Consider the following 16,692-nt stretch of genomic DNA (forward strand, 5'->3'; position numbering starts at 1 on the left):
ACTCTACTCAACAAACTGGATGCGGTCTATCACAGTGCCATCCGTTTTGTCACCAAAGCCCCATACACTACCCACCATTGCGACCTGTACGCTCTCAATGGTTGGCCCTCGCTTCATACTCGTCGCCAAACCCACTGGCTACAGGTTATCTACAAGTCTCTGCTAGGTAAAGCCCCGCCTTATCTCAGCTCACTGGTCACCATAGCAGCACTCACTCATAGCACGCGCTCCTGCAGGTATATCTCACTGGTCACCCCCAAAGCCAATTCCTCCTTTGGTCGTCTTTCCTTCCAGTTCTCTGCTGCCAATGACTGGAACGAACTGCAAAAATCTCTGAAGCTGGAGACTCATGTCTCCCTCACTAGCTTTAAGCACCAGCTGTCAGAGCAGCTCACAGATCACTGCACCTGTATATAGCCCATCTGTAAACAGCCCATCTATCTACCTACCTCATCCCCATACTGTATTTATTTATATTGCTCCTTTGCACCCCAGTATCTCTACTTGCACATTCATCTTCTGCACATTTACCATTCCAGTGTTTAATTGCTATATTGTAATTACTTCGACGCCATGGCCTATTTATTGCCTTAACTCCCTTATCTTACCTCATTTGCACTCACTGTATATAGACCTTTTGTTTTCTACTGTATTATTGACTGTATGTTTTGTTTATTCCATGTGTAACTCTGTGTTGTATGTGTCAAATTGCTATGCTTTATCTTGGCCAGGTCGCAGTTGCAAATGAGAACTTGTTCTCAACTAGCCTACCTGGTTAAATAAAGGTTAAATAAATAAATACATCTTCAAGTGGGTTGAAGTCGAGTGATTGTTAAGGCCAGGTCATCTGATGCAGCACTCCATCACTCTCCTTCTTGGTCAAATAGCCCTTTCACAGCCTGGAGGTGTGTTGGGTCATTTTCCTGTTGAAAAAGAAATGATAGTCCCACTAAGCGCAAGGCAGGTGGGATGGCGTATCGCTGCAGAATGCTGTGGTAGCCATGCTGGTTAAGTGTGCCTTAAGTTCCATATTAATCACGGACAGTGTCACCAGCAAAGCACCCCCACACCATCACACCTCCATGCTTCATGATGAGAACCATAGATCATCCGTTCACCTACTCTGCATCTCACAAACCACCCCCCCAAAAAATGACAAATTTACATCGGTCTAATGTCCATTGCTCGTTTGTCTTGGCTCAAGCAAGTCTCTTCTTTTTAATAGTGTCCTTTAGTAGTGGTTTCTTTGCAGTAATTCAACCATGAAGGCCTGATTGACACAGTCTCCTCTGAACAGTTGATGTTGAGATGTGTCTGTCACTTGAACTTTGTAAGGCATTTATTTGGGCTGCAATCTGAGGTGCAGTTAAACCTCCACAGGATCAGTGGGTTCCCTGCGGGACAGTTGAGCTAACGTAGGCTAATGCGTTGTAAGTAACAAGAACATTTCCCAGGACATAGACATATCTGAGATTGGCAGAAAGCTAAAAATCTTGTTAATCTAACTGCACTGTCTAATTTACAGTAGCTATTACAGTGAAAGAATACCATGCTATTGTTTGAGGAGCGTGCACAGTTATGAATTTGAAAAGTTGTTAATAAACCAATTAGGAACATTTGGGCATTCTTGATACAAAATGTTGAACAGAAAAGCAATGGTTCATTGGATCAGTCTAAAATGTTGTACATACACTGCTGCCATCTAGTGGCCAAAATCTAAATTGTGCCAGGGCTGGAATAATATATTATGGCCTTTCTCTTGCATTTAAATATGATGGCACATCAGATCTTATGTGTTATATTCTCCTACATTAATTTCACATTTCCACAAACTTCAAAGTGTTTCCTTTCAAATGGTATCAAGAATATGCATATCCTTGCTTCAGGTCCTGAGCTTTGAAAATTGAAGAAAAGGGGCGGATCCTTAAGAGGTTTAACTCTAATTAACAAATCCTCTGCAGCAAAGGTAACTCTGGGTCTTCCTTTCCTGTGGCGGTCCAGCTGACGAATCCGGGTTTGGCGGATACCAGGAGAACGCTACCTGCCCAAATGCATAGTGCCAACTGTAAAGTTTGGTGGAGGAGGAATGGTCTGGTGCTGTTTTTCATGGTGCGGGTTCGGCCCCTTAGTTACAGTGAAGGGAAATCTTAACGCTACAGCATACAATGACATTTTAGACGATTCTGTGCTTCCAACTTTTTGGCAACAGTTTGGGGAAGGCCCTTTGCTGTTTCATCATGACAATGTCCCCATGCACAAAGCGAGGTCCATACAAAAATGGTGTGTCGAGATCGGTGTGGAAGAACTTGACTGGCCTGCACAGAGCTCTGACCTCAACCCCATCAAACACCTTTGGGATAAATTGGAACGCCAACTGCGAGACAGGCCTAATCGCCCAACATCAGTGACCGACCTCCCTAATGCTTGTGGCTGAATGGAATCAAGTCCCTGCAGCAATGTTCCAACATCTAGTGGAAAGCCTTCCCAGAAGAAAGGAGGCTGTTATATTAGCAAAGGGGGGACCAACTCAAAATTATTGCCCATGATTTTGGAATGAGATGTTTGACGAACAGGTTTACATACACACAAACATATTTTACTTGAAGTATAATTTTTAGATATGACTAATAATGTTACTGTTCCCTCTACAACAAAATACTGAAAAGGAAAAGTCAACATTTTACAACTTCATATTCATCATCTCCAGCAAAAAAGAGGAACATCATCGGTGTGTAGAGTGTGATTTTTAACAATTGTGAGTAGGCATTGCCTACTAATTGGTTGACGATTTCATTGTAAACACTTATCTTCCTCTTTTTTACGTGTGGGGTGGTGCTAGAGATGATGATTATGAAGTTTACATTATTTTTTACATTTCCCTTTAAATACATGTAATTTTGTCCTTGAAACATTTAATTAAAATACTGTACAATTGCATTCATTTCTATGGAGAATGCTCCTACTGGGCAGTGCCAATATGGCTGACCGGTGGCTTCAAAGCCTCTCATTGGCCAATACATAGCATCAGCAATCCATAGTTTATATACATCATTGTTTGAGAACAAGGGTGGTTGGAGAGGAGCATGAAAGCTTGATATGGGGCTGATGCAGTACTGTTCCAATTCCTAATACCTAGAGCAGAGCAGCCCAGTTCTCCGTACTCTCACTCAGTCATATTGTATGTGGTAATGGATGACAATAGCCAGTCCCCTGCTTCAAATTGCGATGGGGAAAAGGACTGCACTTACAGAAGAACAAAATGTCCACATTCTGGCTAGGTCAAATAATGAAGGTACATTTTTGGACCTAGCATTCTGGTCCACATACTTTCAAGCATTTACTCAGAATTACAGTTATTCGTTATTATCATCTACTGGAAATCATAATATTCAGTAAATTCCGCTTGGGACAGATCTTCCTCACTCGCTTGGACAATCAAAATCAAGTCAATCTGTGGGCCATCAGACCCTGCCGCCAACTGTAATGGCTTACAGCTTGAGGTCCACGATGGCTGGCATCCTCTTAGTACTCAATTAAAATGCAGTGAAAGAAGCCTGCTGTTGGGGCTGATTGGTGGAACCTCCACCTGTGCCCAGCTGCAGCATGAATCAACTGTATCCCGGGTCGCCACCTAAGCCTGTGTCCCAAATGACACAATATTCTCTATATAATGCACTACTTTTGACAAGGGCCAATAGGGTTCTGGTGAAAAGTAGGGCACTGTGGTAGGGAACAGGGTGCCATTTGGGACACATCCCTGGTTGCTGCCTGGTCTCTTCTGATCCTTGACTCCTTGTCCAATAAATCTTTTTTCGCCACGGACCCTTGACCAGGATAATCTGGAATTTCCACGTTTTTATGATTGATGCCATCTTGAACCTCACCATTAAACATTAAAGGCTGACAAAAAAGTTATTGGTGGTATTTAAACAGTTTTTTTTTTTCAAGACACTAAACGTGCCATCTTTATCAGCAGTGTAGCCTGTTTATATTACACAAATCTTGTCTTTCGTCCAACAGCAGATATTTTATAGCCTTTAGTAGAACCCAATAAAACTAGGATCCACCGCCACTGTGCTTGGATTCAAACTATATGGCCTAAGGATCTACACAACATACCACAGCCACTGTATTTGTTGACATAAAAAATTATCTTGGGGCATACATTATACTGTAAAAATGATATCAACCTTTATATGCTGGTTGCAATAACATTGAGAACTTTTCCTTTCTGTAATTCATAATAAGAAGAGAAGAACACCTTGCAGAACAAGAGGTTTGACTCATTAAAGCAATTGTCGTCTGCAGGCGGCCTGTTTTTAGTAAAACAAAAATAGAGATATATTTCGGGAATTTTAGTTTTGGGTCAAAAAAATACTGTCAAATTACCAGGAATTCAGCAAAAAAATATAAAAAATTAGGAAGTATTCCTACTAATAACAAAAAGAGACATAAGTGATTGTATTTCAATTTAATCAAGGTATGAAATTATTGTTATTTTCAAATACAATTTCTTGTGGTCAATTTAAAAAGTGTACAACTGACTTATTTTCCGACCCCCCGACCATCCGCTCCTAAAAAGATTTGGCCTGCGGTTGAATCTAGTTACCTTGCCCTGCATTAAACCCTCATACGATCAAAGGGCTTCCACATCATCTCCCAGAATGTACTGCTTTATTACATAATCTAGATACAGTGTGATAACAAAGGCCATGAACTTGTATCTAATTTAGCTATTACTGCTACTACCCTTTTCCACATGAATGAGAACTCCTCTTGAATTGGAATTTCCCATCTTTTAAATCAGATTGTTTACTGCTGAAGTGTGTCTAATGAGTGCACCCAGTATAAAATTATATAAATATGAATTTCCTACTTGAACCATACTGTAACTTGACTTTAAGGCCTTGCTCAGGGTTAGCCTTTATACAGTACAGTCACCTCAATTGTGTTTTTCTTGTCATGGAGCTAAGGATGCTTAGCTAGTCTCTTCAGTGACCCTGAAACATCCTGATGTAGGATCTTAATCTGATCACCCTGTGTTGCAGGATAACATTTCTGCAATGCAGGACATTTAAAACTTGTAATATATTTGAATTTAAGTCTTCTGAAATTTGTAAAAATTTCATACTTGATATTCACTTATTCATTTTTTTAATAAACCCCTACAAAAATGTCCATTAATTATAATCCACATTTCCTGTTGCTGCAGGATTATTTTCCTTCTATAGCAAACTGTCTCAAATGAATAGCCTGCTGTCACAACTCAGAGGCTGCATCTCAACGCTGCATCTCAAATGGCACCTTATTCCCTATATAGTGCAATACTTTTCACCAGGGTTCACAGGGCTTTGGTCAAAAGTAGAGCACAATCTAGGGAATAGGATGCCATTTGGGATGCAAACAGAGGCTCTATTGAGCCTCAGCTATGAAACAGTCAACCATTGAGTGTACTGTATGTTCCAACACGCACAGACAAATCCAAGTTTTTGGCACAATTGCAAAGGCATCCTTTATAAGTAGCTTGTGTTATAGAGTGCTGATTAATTTCAGTTTCCAATTTCTTACCCAAAATACTGTCCTTTGTTTCACTCATTTGTAAAAATAATTTGATAAATTTTTCAAGGACTGGAACCTCTCCAACCTTTCCTAGCATGAGAGCTACTTTAAAAAAAAGAAACATGTTGTGAGCCACAATTTTTTTCTAGCTTTCAAATAGGAACATTCTTCTCTTCTCCCCTGCAAGTCTTCCCCAGGTCCTTGGTGCGCAGGAGAAAGCAGTTTTCTGTCAATATACCTGGTAGAATAATGGTTAATAAACAACTCTATAAAATATGTGATTTTCCCCTCCAAATTCTGTTTTATATTTTCCTAAATTATGTTCTCAGTTTTATTTTTCCTGGTTTTAGCTTCATTGTTTTTCACTCTCAAAATTGCAATTGTTCATAGAGAAAACATTTAATGGGATGTTCTGAGAGTCCATGTCAATGCTTAAATCAGAAGGCAATTTTTGTAGGTCTGGAAGAAAACAAACAAATTTAGATTTGAGTGTAATTCCCCTTTAATTCTGCATCTGGCCCTTTAATTGATAATCTAGCTTGTGAGGAATATGCTGTCTAATGTGCCGGTCTAGGATGGTTCTGTACTGATGCTGCTCATTTCATAGAAAAGTTAGCAAATAACTAATAATAGATATAAATTATATACTTACTCATGATATACATCTGCCAGGTAAGCCTACTTTGCAGTTAAGATTTAATTAAGAAGGTTTTGGGGAAAGTATTTCTGTCAACTCACATGCGGTTATCACAACTGGCTACACACGGAGTGATAGACAAACACACACACAAACGGGGGCAATATATACTGGAAATTAATTGGCAGATATTGTGTTAGATTTAGCCTTTTAAGCTCATAGTGGCTAACCAAGGTGGGGTAATGTCAATGTTCCGTTAATTAGATAGTAGCTAGTAGTTTCTGATACTTTTAGATTTGTTTATGACAGTTTGCGGTGGAAAATATGAATAATTGCATGTCCTTTCAGAATTGTTTGGCGAGCTACTGCTCAAATGTGGGCTGCAAGCTACTGGTAGCTGTTGGAGACCTGTTGGAGACCCCTGGTATAGAATATGCAGTGCTACTACATCCATTGCATATTCCAGTCCTTCAAAAATGAATTTCAATTAGATTTTCTGTTGTATCAGTCTGGCATTGTTTTTGTCTTGAGTGCTTTAATAATTAACCAAGATTGATTGATCGACATCAAAAGCCTGTCAGCCATTTTCAATTTCAAATGATTAAAACACACTTGAGTTTTATACTTTCACTGCACACCATTTTATCTACGGGTAAAAAATGCATATATATTCTACTCCAAAGTCCTCAGTCAGCTCTGAACTCGTATTGACATGCATGCTTTCTACACTGCATGCATGAATGAGTAAGTTAAAAGGGAGCTCTCTCTGTGAAAGTCAGGAAATGGAGAGAGAGGTTATTAGGGGAAGGCTTGGTAATTCAACTTGTGAATTTAACATTTAATTAAACATGCAAACCAGTCAAACAAATTATGCTTTTTAACTTAGCAGGCTGCATAAGCAATAATAAGGGGGAAAAATTCAGATGGAAAAATTCCTCATCAATGAATAAATTAGAATGATTGACACTCTCTCCTAACTGTGCCATATATTTGGGTATAAGATAGTATATGTTTCACTCTTTGTGGAACAGAGTTGGTGTACAATGGCCCTACTCGTTGAGATCAGCCCAAGTTTCTCCTCTCTTCTGTCCATCTCATTTTCTACAGCTCGCCATCCTTCAATCTCAATTATGGAAATGTAATCAATGACCCAAACTTCCCTGGGCACAAATGATTGCTAAAAGGTGGGGAAGACTATTATCATGTCCGCACAGATGTTCTTGGCAAGTGATTTTGCTGTGCTGATATGGTTCTACTACAGAGAGAAATAGCACCCTATTCCTGTTATAATGCACTACTTTTGACCCCAAAGGGAATAGGGTGCCATTTCGGACACATCAAGAGACTGGTTCCATTCCAGTCCACTTTGAATCAGCAGCTTCGATCTGGGAAATAAGATCTCCAAATGAAAATCCAGCTGTACTACTGCTAGGCCTAGGCATATACTGTATTGAGTTTGCCTTGGCTACTGATTAATGTTTTATTCATTTAGGAGCACTACATTTTTACCGCACGCATGCACACACACACACACACGTCATGTGGTATCCCATCTACTCACATAGCCTACTGTAGTTAGATAACTTGCTTCATGGTGCACCAAAGAGTGCTGCAAATAAAAAATAACATTAAACTGGGTCAAGATAGTACAAATGGTACATTTCTGCAGCATAACCTGTACGGCTCAGAGGGATTAAATCTCCGCTGACAGTAACATTGAAAATCAATGAATTTGGTTTGGATGTCAAGTCAAATGAATCTCTGCTGTGATAATGTTCAATAATTGAGATCAATGCATTTACTTATAAACATTGCACATGTCCCGTTCTAAAAATCCTCTTTATCATTCTCTAAGAGAGTTCAGCCAAGCATCATACATGTTTCAGACCGCATTTAAAAAAAGAATGAGCTCAAGAATAGCTTTGTGCTGGAGGCAGATCAGCTAAACGTTGTGTGGTACTATGCTCCCTCTGTAGGTGAGAAAAAGCAGTAAAACTGTCAAGAATCTGCTTCTCCCTTCCCAACTGCTGGAAGACAAGGGTGGTGAGCAGCTAAAAGTCTCTCTCTCCACAGGGAATTTTAAAAAGCAGACTAGTTGTAACTACTTACTGTAGCAAGCCCCTGATATTCATGTACATCTGATGTTCAATAAAAGCAGGCAGGAAATAGAGGACAAGACAGACAACCTCCCTCAGAGACACTTTGTTGTAAAGAAACAAGGAATATTTTTCGCGTAAATGTGTTCATTTTGATAACATTGTATATTTATGTTCTCAACAATGCCCATATCCCAACCCTTAGTGAATAAAATACCAAATAAAAGTAATTGGAGAGACAGACTTATTTCATCACTGTTTATAAATACTTATAACAATCAAACACCAGGAATCCGCTATTCAAATACGAATTGCACAGAACCAACAGCTTAGTCGCCCAGAACCAACAGCTTAAAAAATACACTGAAGCAGCTTACACATTTTCCTCAACGGATTAGATAAAAAGAAAGCTGCTTTATATTTGGTGAAAAATTGCATTAAATACCCCCCTCCGATTGAAATGTTAGCATGATTCTAGTCTGCCAAAATCACGTGCAAAGAGGATTCATGAACATATGTAAAACAATAGACTGATTGCTCACACTAGTGTCCAGTTCTTTCCTCCTACAGTGGTAGTGCTGCCTGTGGCCTTTGACGAGCACAAATACTTTGAGACACATGGCTATATCAAGAGGGAAGCACTGACCTACACACTGCCTCTTCCTTTCCTTCCACCATGCCCAGGCAGTTATCCAAGGTTCACACAGCGAGGAGGCAAACCCATGCAGTGAACAACAAAGCTGTGGGGTGGTTTTGTTAAATCTCTCAAGCTTTGTTTAAAATGACTGGCTGAAGAATTCTCACTTGACCAGAAAGTTTAAGCACTGGGCATCTCACGTTTTGAAGGCACTTTCAATGATTTTGCAGCAATCTCCTGAATCTCTCTCTCCTCTGCTCCATTATCGTACCCTAAGCCTAAGGCAGGGAGAGATCTGGACTGAGTAAGCCTAGTTGGAGATGCTTACGAACTGAATGCAAATTCACAGAGGAGCATGTATAAAACATAATATTCACAAACCCTCTGCTGAATATAGTAGCCTATGCACATCAAAATGCATGCGTCACAGGCTATAGGGGACACCCCCATTGATATGAGCTGTTTTAAATAACCAAAAACCTGCACACAAATAAAACAAGACAATAATTCAGCATCATAACACCAGAGTAATAATTTAAGGAGATAATTTAAGAGTAAACTAAGTGAATGTCTGAAGTTAAAAAAAGCCAGGTTGATAATAAATGTACAACTTCTTTGGATAAAAACACAAAATCAGACGACTAACTCAACATTATTACTAATACACACCAGCCAGGTCACTGTGCAAATAATAACATCAATACTCAGGCACTCTAAAGCACATTACAAATTGATATAGAAGCAAGGCAAGCAATAGCAATGGCATCTCACCCAGAGTGTGAAGGGTGATCCTGTTGTCTCTTTCGTTGTGCGTGTATCCTACCAGCTAGTGAAGGTTGTCAAGATGTTTACAGTCTTCAGACAAACTGGTGGAATGCAGCCAGCAGCTAACCGACAGCCTCCAGTCCCTGATTCACTTGCAGCTTCCAACAGGCAAGTTACAGAGTCGCTTATTATAGGATAATCCAGGCATTGTCCTCTCACTGCTATAGCCAAGTTAGTCAATGTTGGTTGCAAGTTGGGGTCCAAAGGTGCCCCTATAACACTTCAAGTCCACAACAATATAGTGCATATTTAGCTTGAGATAATCAGCTGAGACCAAAAATAGTCACACCCAAAAAATACTAAAATACTTAAAACTAAGGATGCATCTAAGATTTCAGAAATAGGAAACAGCAAGATAAAAGTGAAAGGTGCCAGTGTCCCCCAGTCCTCCAGGTCTTAATGATAATATATAGTGTAGCAGTCAGAAGAACCAGAATAAAATCCACACAAAATATCTCTTATTTTCCTTTTAGGCAACTCTTCCTTCAGTAAAGAGCCTGCACCTGCTACCAAAGCAGAGAAATACAATGTACACCTTTTTCTGTGAGCTACACAGCTAAGCCTCAGCTGCCCCTGTTACAGTCATCACTCACTCTCAAGCCCAGCACTTCGGATGAGCCCTGGACTGACGATTGCTCTTGCTCAAAATCTTTCAGGAACACATCTCTTTGCTCTGTCAAACCGACTCTTGTTGCCACGCCTCCCAGACCGTGATTGGTTGAGCTCAGCTCAGAGAAAAGTACAGGGAGGAGGGGTTGATAATGCTATGTGGAAGGAAGGAGAGGGACATGAGAAGAGGAGAGAGAGTGGGGAAATGGTAGGCTGGGGGTTGGGGAAGCAGAGGAGAGGATATACGGAGCTCTGCAAGCCTGAAGGGACAGCCTGGCTAATGAAAGAGAAATGCTTCTCCCAATACTTTAGCCAAATTTGTGTCTTGCAAATTTGTTATGACTCCTGGCAAACTGAATTCATACTGACAAAGTCCCTAGTTTCTGAAGAGAGATACAGGTAACTGCCCAAATAAAGGAAACACCAACATAAAGTAGGGCATTGGGCCAACAGGAGCTGCCAGAACGGCTTCAATGCACCCTTGCATAGATTATACAAGTGTCTGGAAAAGGGGTTGGAACAGATTATTTTCAAAGATCTGAACCGGTTCAAACCCCCCAAAACGTGCCGGTTTAGAACGTTCCTTTCTCTTCCATTTTAAACCCCTGAAATTCCTAGTAATAAAAAAATCCTATTAGAATCCAATAGAAAATCCTATCAGATTTTAGAACCTTTCCTATAGGATTTTATCCTAGGGGTTAGAATCCTATAGGACCTATCCTATTGGGATTTTATCCTATAAGACTGGTTCCAAAATCTAATGTTTTTTTTCAATTGGATTCTTGTATTGGAATCCTATAGGACTGGTTCCAAAATCTGATTGAATCACTCCCATATTGTGGTGCTGTGTTGAAGAGGTTGAGAACCCCAGGGAATTACCGCTAGTGTAAGTAGGCAAAGAGATGGAGACACGAGAGAAAGACTGTTTCTCAGTTTACTGGTATTTAACCATATTTAGCTGTGAGATGATCCAATAAAGCTACGTTACATTATTTTAGATTATTTGCGCAAATTTCCTGCACGTGTACAGTATGTGTTACTAAACGACACAACCTCACGTTTTGACCACATCGAATTGAGGGTAATTACTAGAGGGCGACCGCTTATGATTTTTCAACGCTGATACTGATTATTGGAGGACCAAAAAAAGCCGATACCGATTAATCGGACGATTGTTTTATTTGTAATAATGATAATTATAACAATACTGAATGAACACTTATTTTAACTTAATATAATACATCAATCAAATCAATTTAGCATCAAATAAATAATGAAACATGTTCAATTTGGTTTAAATAATGCAAAAACAAAGTGTTGGAGAAGAAAGTAAAAGTTTCATGTGCCATGTAAAAAAGCTAACGTTTAAGTTCCTTGCTCAGAACATGAGAACATATGAAAGCTGGTGGTTCCTTTTAACACGAGTCTTCAATATTCCCAGGTAAGAAGTTTTAGGTTGAGGTTATTATAGGAATTATAGGACTATTTCTCTCTGTACCATTTGTATTTCATATACCTTTGACTATTGGATGTTCTTATCGGCACTTTAGTATTGCCAGTGTAACAGTATAGCTTCCGTCCCTCTCCTCACCCCTACCTGGGCTCGAACCAGGAACACATCGACAACAGCCACCCTCGAATTATCGTTACCCATCGCTCCACAAAAGCCGCGGCCCTTGCAGAGCAAGGGGAACAACTACTCCAAGTCTCAGAGCGAGTGACATTTGAAACGCTATTAGCGCGCACCCCGCTAACTAGCTAGCCATTTCACATCAGTAACACCGGCCTAATCTCGGGAGTTGATAGGCTTGAAGTCATAAACAGCGCAATGCTTGAAGCATTGCGAAGAGCTGCTGGCAAACGCACGAAAGTGCTGTTTGAATGAATGCTTACGAGCCTGCTGCTGCCTACCACCGCTCAGTCAGACTGCTCTATCAAATATCAAATCATAGACTTAATTATAACATAATAGCACACAGAAATAGGAGCCTTAGGTCATTAATATGGTCAAATCTGGAAACTATCATTTAGAAAATAAAACGCTTATTCTTTCTTTTATGTCATAATTACGTAAGATTCTGGCAAATTAGTTCGCAACGAGCCAGGCGGCCCAAACTGTTGCATATACCCTGACTCTGCCTGCAATGAACGCAAGAGAAGTGACACAATTTCCCTAGTTTAATATTGCCTGCTAACATGAATTTCTTTTAACTAAATATGCAGGTTTAAAAATATATACTTCTGTGTATTGATTTTAAGAAAGGCATGGATGTTTATGGTTAGGTACATTCGTGCAACGATTGTGATTTTTTCGCAAATGCACTTTTGTTAAATAATCCCCCGTTTGGCGAAGTAGACTGGCTTTGTTAGGAAGAAATAGTCTTCACAGTTCGCAACGAGCCAGGCGGCCCAAACTGCTGCATATACCCTGACTTTTTTGCACAGAACGCAAGAGAAGTGACACAATTTGCCTAGTTAAAATAAATTCATGTTTGCAGGCAATATTAACTAAATATGCAGGTTTAAAAATACTTGTGTATTGATTTTAAGAAAGGCATTGATGTTTATGGTTCGGTACACATTGGTGCAACGACAGTGCTTTTTTCCTTGCTGCACTCGCATAACAGGTAGTCAGCCTGCCACGCATTCTCCTCGTGAAGTGCAATGTAATTGGCCATGATCGGTGTCCAAAAATGCCGATTACTGATTGTTATGAAAACTTGAAATCGGCCCTGATCAATCAGCCATTCCGATTAATTGGTCGACCTCTAGTATTTACACATCCTTTTAAACTCAATGAGTAATGTTGATATAAACATTTATAGTAATCACAATGACACAACATCGATTAAACACAACATGCTTAAAACAGATCAATATCATTGGTTTTAGGATTTAGAATTCTACTATAATTCAATACTATAAGTCAAATCGCTGGTCTCACACCAATACATGGATTTCAGTGTTAAACTAACAGCCAACCCCTGTCACTGTTGATACCCTATGGTGGGTACTGATTCCTTGAAATTAAATAACAATGCAACTGATGTGTTTCCTATGATGTTTCGGGCAGCCTCCCAAAACATCCATCCGACATTCTAGAACTTAGATGACTGCAAATTCTCTTATAACCAGTGATATACAAATTATTTTCAGATTCAGTGTGGCCTTTGAATAGTGTTAGTTTAAACAGTGCATTCACACCGTTTTCCCCTTGCTCTATTGATTTCAAATTGATATTGATATGAGTGATTAACCAAATAGTTGTGTTTAACTTTTTATAAAAAGTTAGTCAACGGGAAGCAGCGACAGCATCATTTTCAATTTACGTTTCAGGAATATAAATGGACTTTCAACATTAATGTCCAATAGTATTCTACTTAATTCGGTAAAAACTGCTGAATGAGTCCAAAAAAGTTACGTGATATATTTATTTTGATGATCTACCAGAAATCATGAAAACAGGGTTGACTTGCCTATAATATGGCTCATACATTTAGCAATAACAAGCAAGATAAACATTTCTCATTTGCTATAACAATGAAGTGACTCAAAAACTAGATGCAAATGGTTACAACTTAGCTAGCTATCTAGTTAGCTGGCAGGCAAAATGTGGCTTTGCATTGGGCTTTGCATTGACACTTTGTTGTGATTTTTGTGAGACTGACAAAAAGAATGCCCGGATTGTAAAGTAACGTTATTAGCCGGTTCCCATGTTTTGAAAATAACAGTTCTGTTCCAGAACAGTATAAATCACTTTCGTTTCCGGGTCTGGTTCTGTTCCTCAAATAATTGTGTTATTTTCTGGTTTTCGGGTTCTGTTCCCTGAACCGGTTCCAACCCTTGGTCTGGAACTCTATTGGAGGGATGTGACACCATTCTTCCATGAGAAATTCCAAAATGTTGTGTTTTGTTGATGGTGGCGAAAAATGCTGTCTCAGGCGCTGCTCCAGAATCTCTCATAAGTGTTCAATTGGGTCGAGATCTGGTGACTGACACGCACACGCACACGCACACACATACACACACTTTAACCCCTTTATGCTCCTTTGAGACCCCTCTTTCAAAGTCACTGAGATCTCGTCTTCTAGCCATGGTAGCCAAAATAATGAGCAACTGGGCATTTGTATACATGACCCTAACCATGGGATGTTATTTGCTTAATTAACTCAGGATCCACATCTGTATGGAAGCACCTGCTTTCAATATACACTGCTCAAAAAAATAAAGGGAACTCTTAAACAACACAATGTAACTCCAAGTCAATCACACTTCTGTGAAATCAAACTGTCCACTTAGGAAGCAACACTGATTGACAATAAATTTCACATGCTGTTGTGCAAATGGAATAGACAAAAGGTGGAAATTATAGGCAATTAGCAAGACACCCCCAATAAAGGAGTGGTTCTGCAGGTGGTGACCACAGACCACTTCTCAGTTCCTATGCTTCCTGGCTGATGTTTTGGTCACTTTTGAATGCTGGCGGTGCTTTCACTCTAGTGGTAGCATGAGACGGAGTCTACAACCTACACAAGTGGCTCAGGTAGTGCAGCTCATCCACATCAATGCGAGCTGTGGCAAGAAGGTTTGCTGTGTCTGTCAGCGTAGTGTCCAGAGCATGGAGGCGCTACCAGGAGACAGGCCAGTACATCAGGAGACGTGGAGGAGGCCGTTAAGGAGGGCAACAACCCAGCAGCAAGGAGGAACACTGCCAGAGCCCTGCAAAATGACCTACAGCAGGCCACAAATGTGCATGTGTCAGCATATGGTCTCACAAGGGGTCTGAGGATCTCATCTCGGTATCTAATGGCAGTCAGGCTACCTCTGGCGAGCACATGGAGGGCTGTGCGGCCCCACAAAGAAATGCCACCCCACACCATGACTGACCCACCTCCAAACCGGTCATGCTGGAGGATGTTGCAGGCAGCAGAACGTTCTCCACAGCGTCTCCAGACTCTGTCACGTCTGTCACATGTGCTCATGTGCTCAGTGTGAACCTGCTTTCATCTGTGAAGAGCACAGGGCGCCAGTGGCGAATTTGCCAATCTTGGTGTTCTCTGGCAAATGCCAAACGTCCTGCACGGTGTTGGGCTGTAAGCACAATCCCCACCTGTGGACGTCGGGCCCTCATACCACCCTCATGGAGTCTGTTTCTGACTGTTTGAGCAGACACATGCACATTTGTGGCCTGCTGGAGGTAATTTTGCAGGGCTCTGGCCGTGCTCCTCCTTGCACAAAGGCGGAGGTAGCGGTCCTGCTGCTGGGTTGTTGCCCTCCTACGGCCTCCTCCACGTCTCCTGATGTACTGGCCTGTCTCCTGGTAGCGCCTCCATGCTCTGGACACTACGCTGACAGACACAGCAAACCTTCTTGCCACAGCTCGCATTGATGTGCCATCCTGGATGAGCTGCACCACCTGAGCCACTTGTGTAGGTTGTAGACTCCGTCTCATGCTACCACTAGAGTGAAAGCACCGCCAGCATTCAAAAGTGACCAAAACATCAGCCAGGAAGCATAGGAACTGAGAAGTGGTCTGTGGTCACCACCTGCAGAACCACTCCTTTATTGGGGGTGTCTTGCTAATTGCCTATAATTTCCACCTTTTGTCTATTCCATTTGCGCAACAGCATGTGAAATTTATTGTCAATCAGTGTTGCTTCCTAAGTGGACAGTTTGATTTCACAGAAGTGTGATTGACTTGGAGTTACATTGTGTTTTTTAAGTGTTCCCTTTATTTTTTTGAGCAGTGTACTTTGCATCTCTCATTTACTTAAGCATTTCCTTTATTTTGGTTACCTGTACATCTCCCTCTTTTTGCAATACATCTGAAAGTCAAATCTTGCCAGCCAGAGCCCCATTACTCTCTGATGGATCAGCGGTTGAAGGCGTAAAAATGCAGGTTGAGTTTCCCAGTTTCCCAGGCACAGAGTAGTGAGCTATTGTAATCAGAGTGAATGAGGTGTTCTGAGGCTGCAGTTCAACAACAGCCTGCTAGCTTCTAGGAGATGGTTTGATAGATAACTCAAGGTCACTTGCGTAACCCAGGTTCTCTGATATAGTGAGTGAGACATCTCACAGTGGGATTTACCAAAATCTTCTAAGTAGCTCGAAGGACTAATCATACACGTCTGTCGGTGACAGACAGGTTGAGTGGTGAATGAGGGAGCCCCTCCCCTCCCCTCCCCTCACCTGCCCTCTGATCATTCTTGAGCATTCCTCACACTCATGCAGGGGAATGTTTTTGGGTTGAGTTGAGTCACTCATAATATCAGAGAACTGGGGTTACGACATCTGACAGTGGGATATGGCCAACTCCTGTATCACACATG

At 40.8% G+C, this 16,692-nt stretch overlaps 1 protein-coding gene across 1 annotated transcript in view; it reads right to left on the reverse strand.

Moving 5' to 3' along the window:
- Nucleotides 1–10,401, reverse strand: part of brinp2 (bone morphogenetic protein/retinoic acid inducible neural-specific 2) — a 129,026-nt gene extending 118,625 nt beyond the window's left edge. The window contains exon 1 of the mRNA XM_071376931.1: nucleotides 9,701–10,401. The gene's annotated coding sequence lies outside the window, so the exon portion shown is untranslated. The remainder of the gene's footprint in view (nucleotides 1–9,700) is intronic.
- Between the last annotated feature and the right edge of the window lie 6,291 nt (nucleotides 10,402–16,692).

This window comes from Salvelinus alpinus, chromosome 30 (genome assembly GCF_045679555.1).
Source record: "Salvelinus alpinus chromosome 30, SLU_Salpinus.1, whole genome shotgun sequence".
NCBI classification, from domain to species: domain Eukaryota; kingdom Metazoa; phylum Chordata; class Actinopteri; order Salmoniformes; family Salmonidae; genus Salvelinus; species Salvelinus alpinus.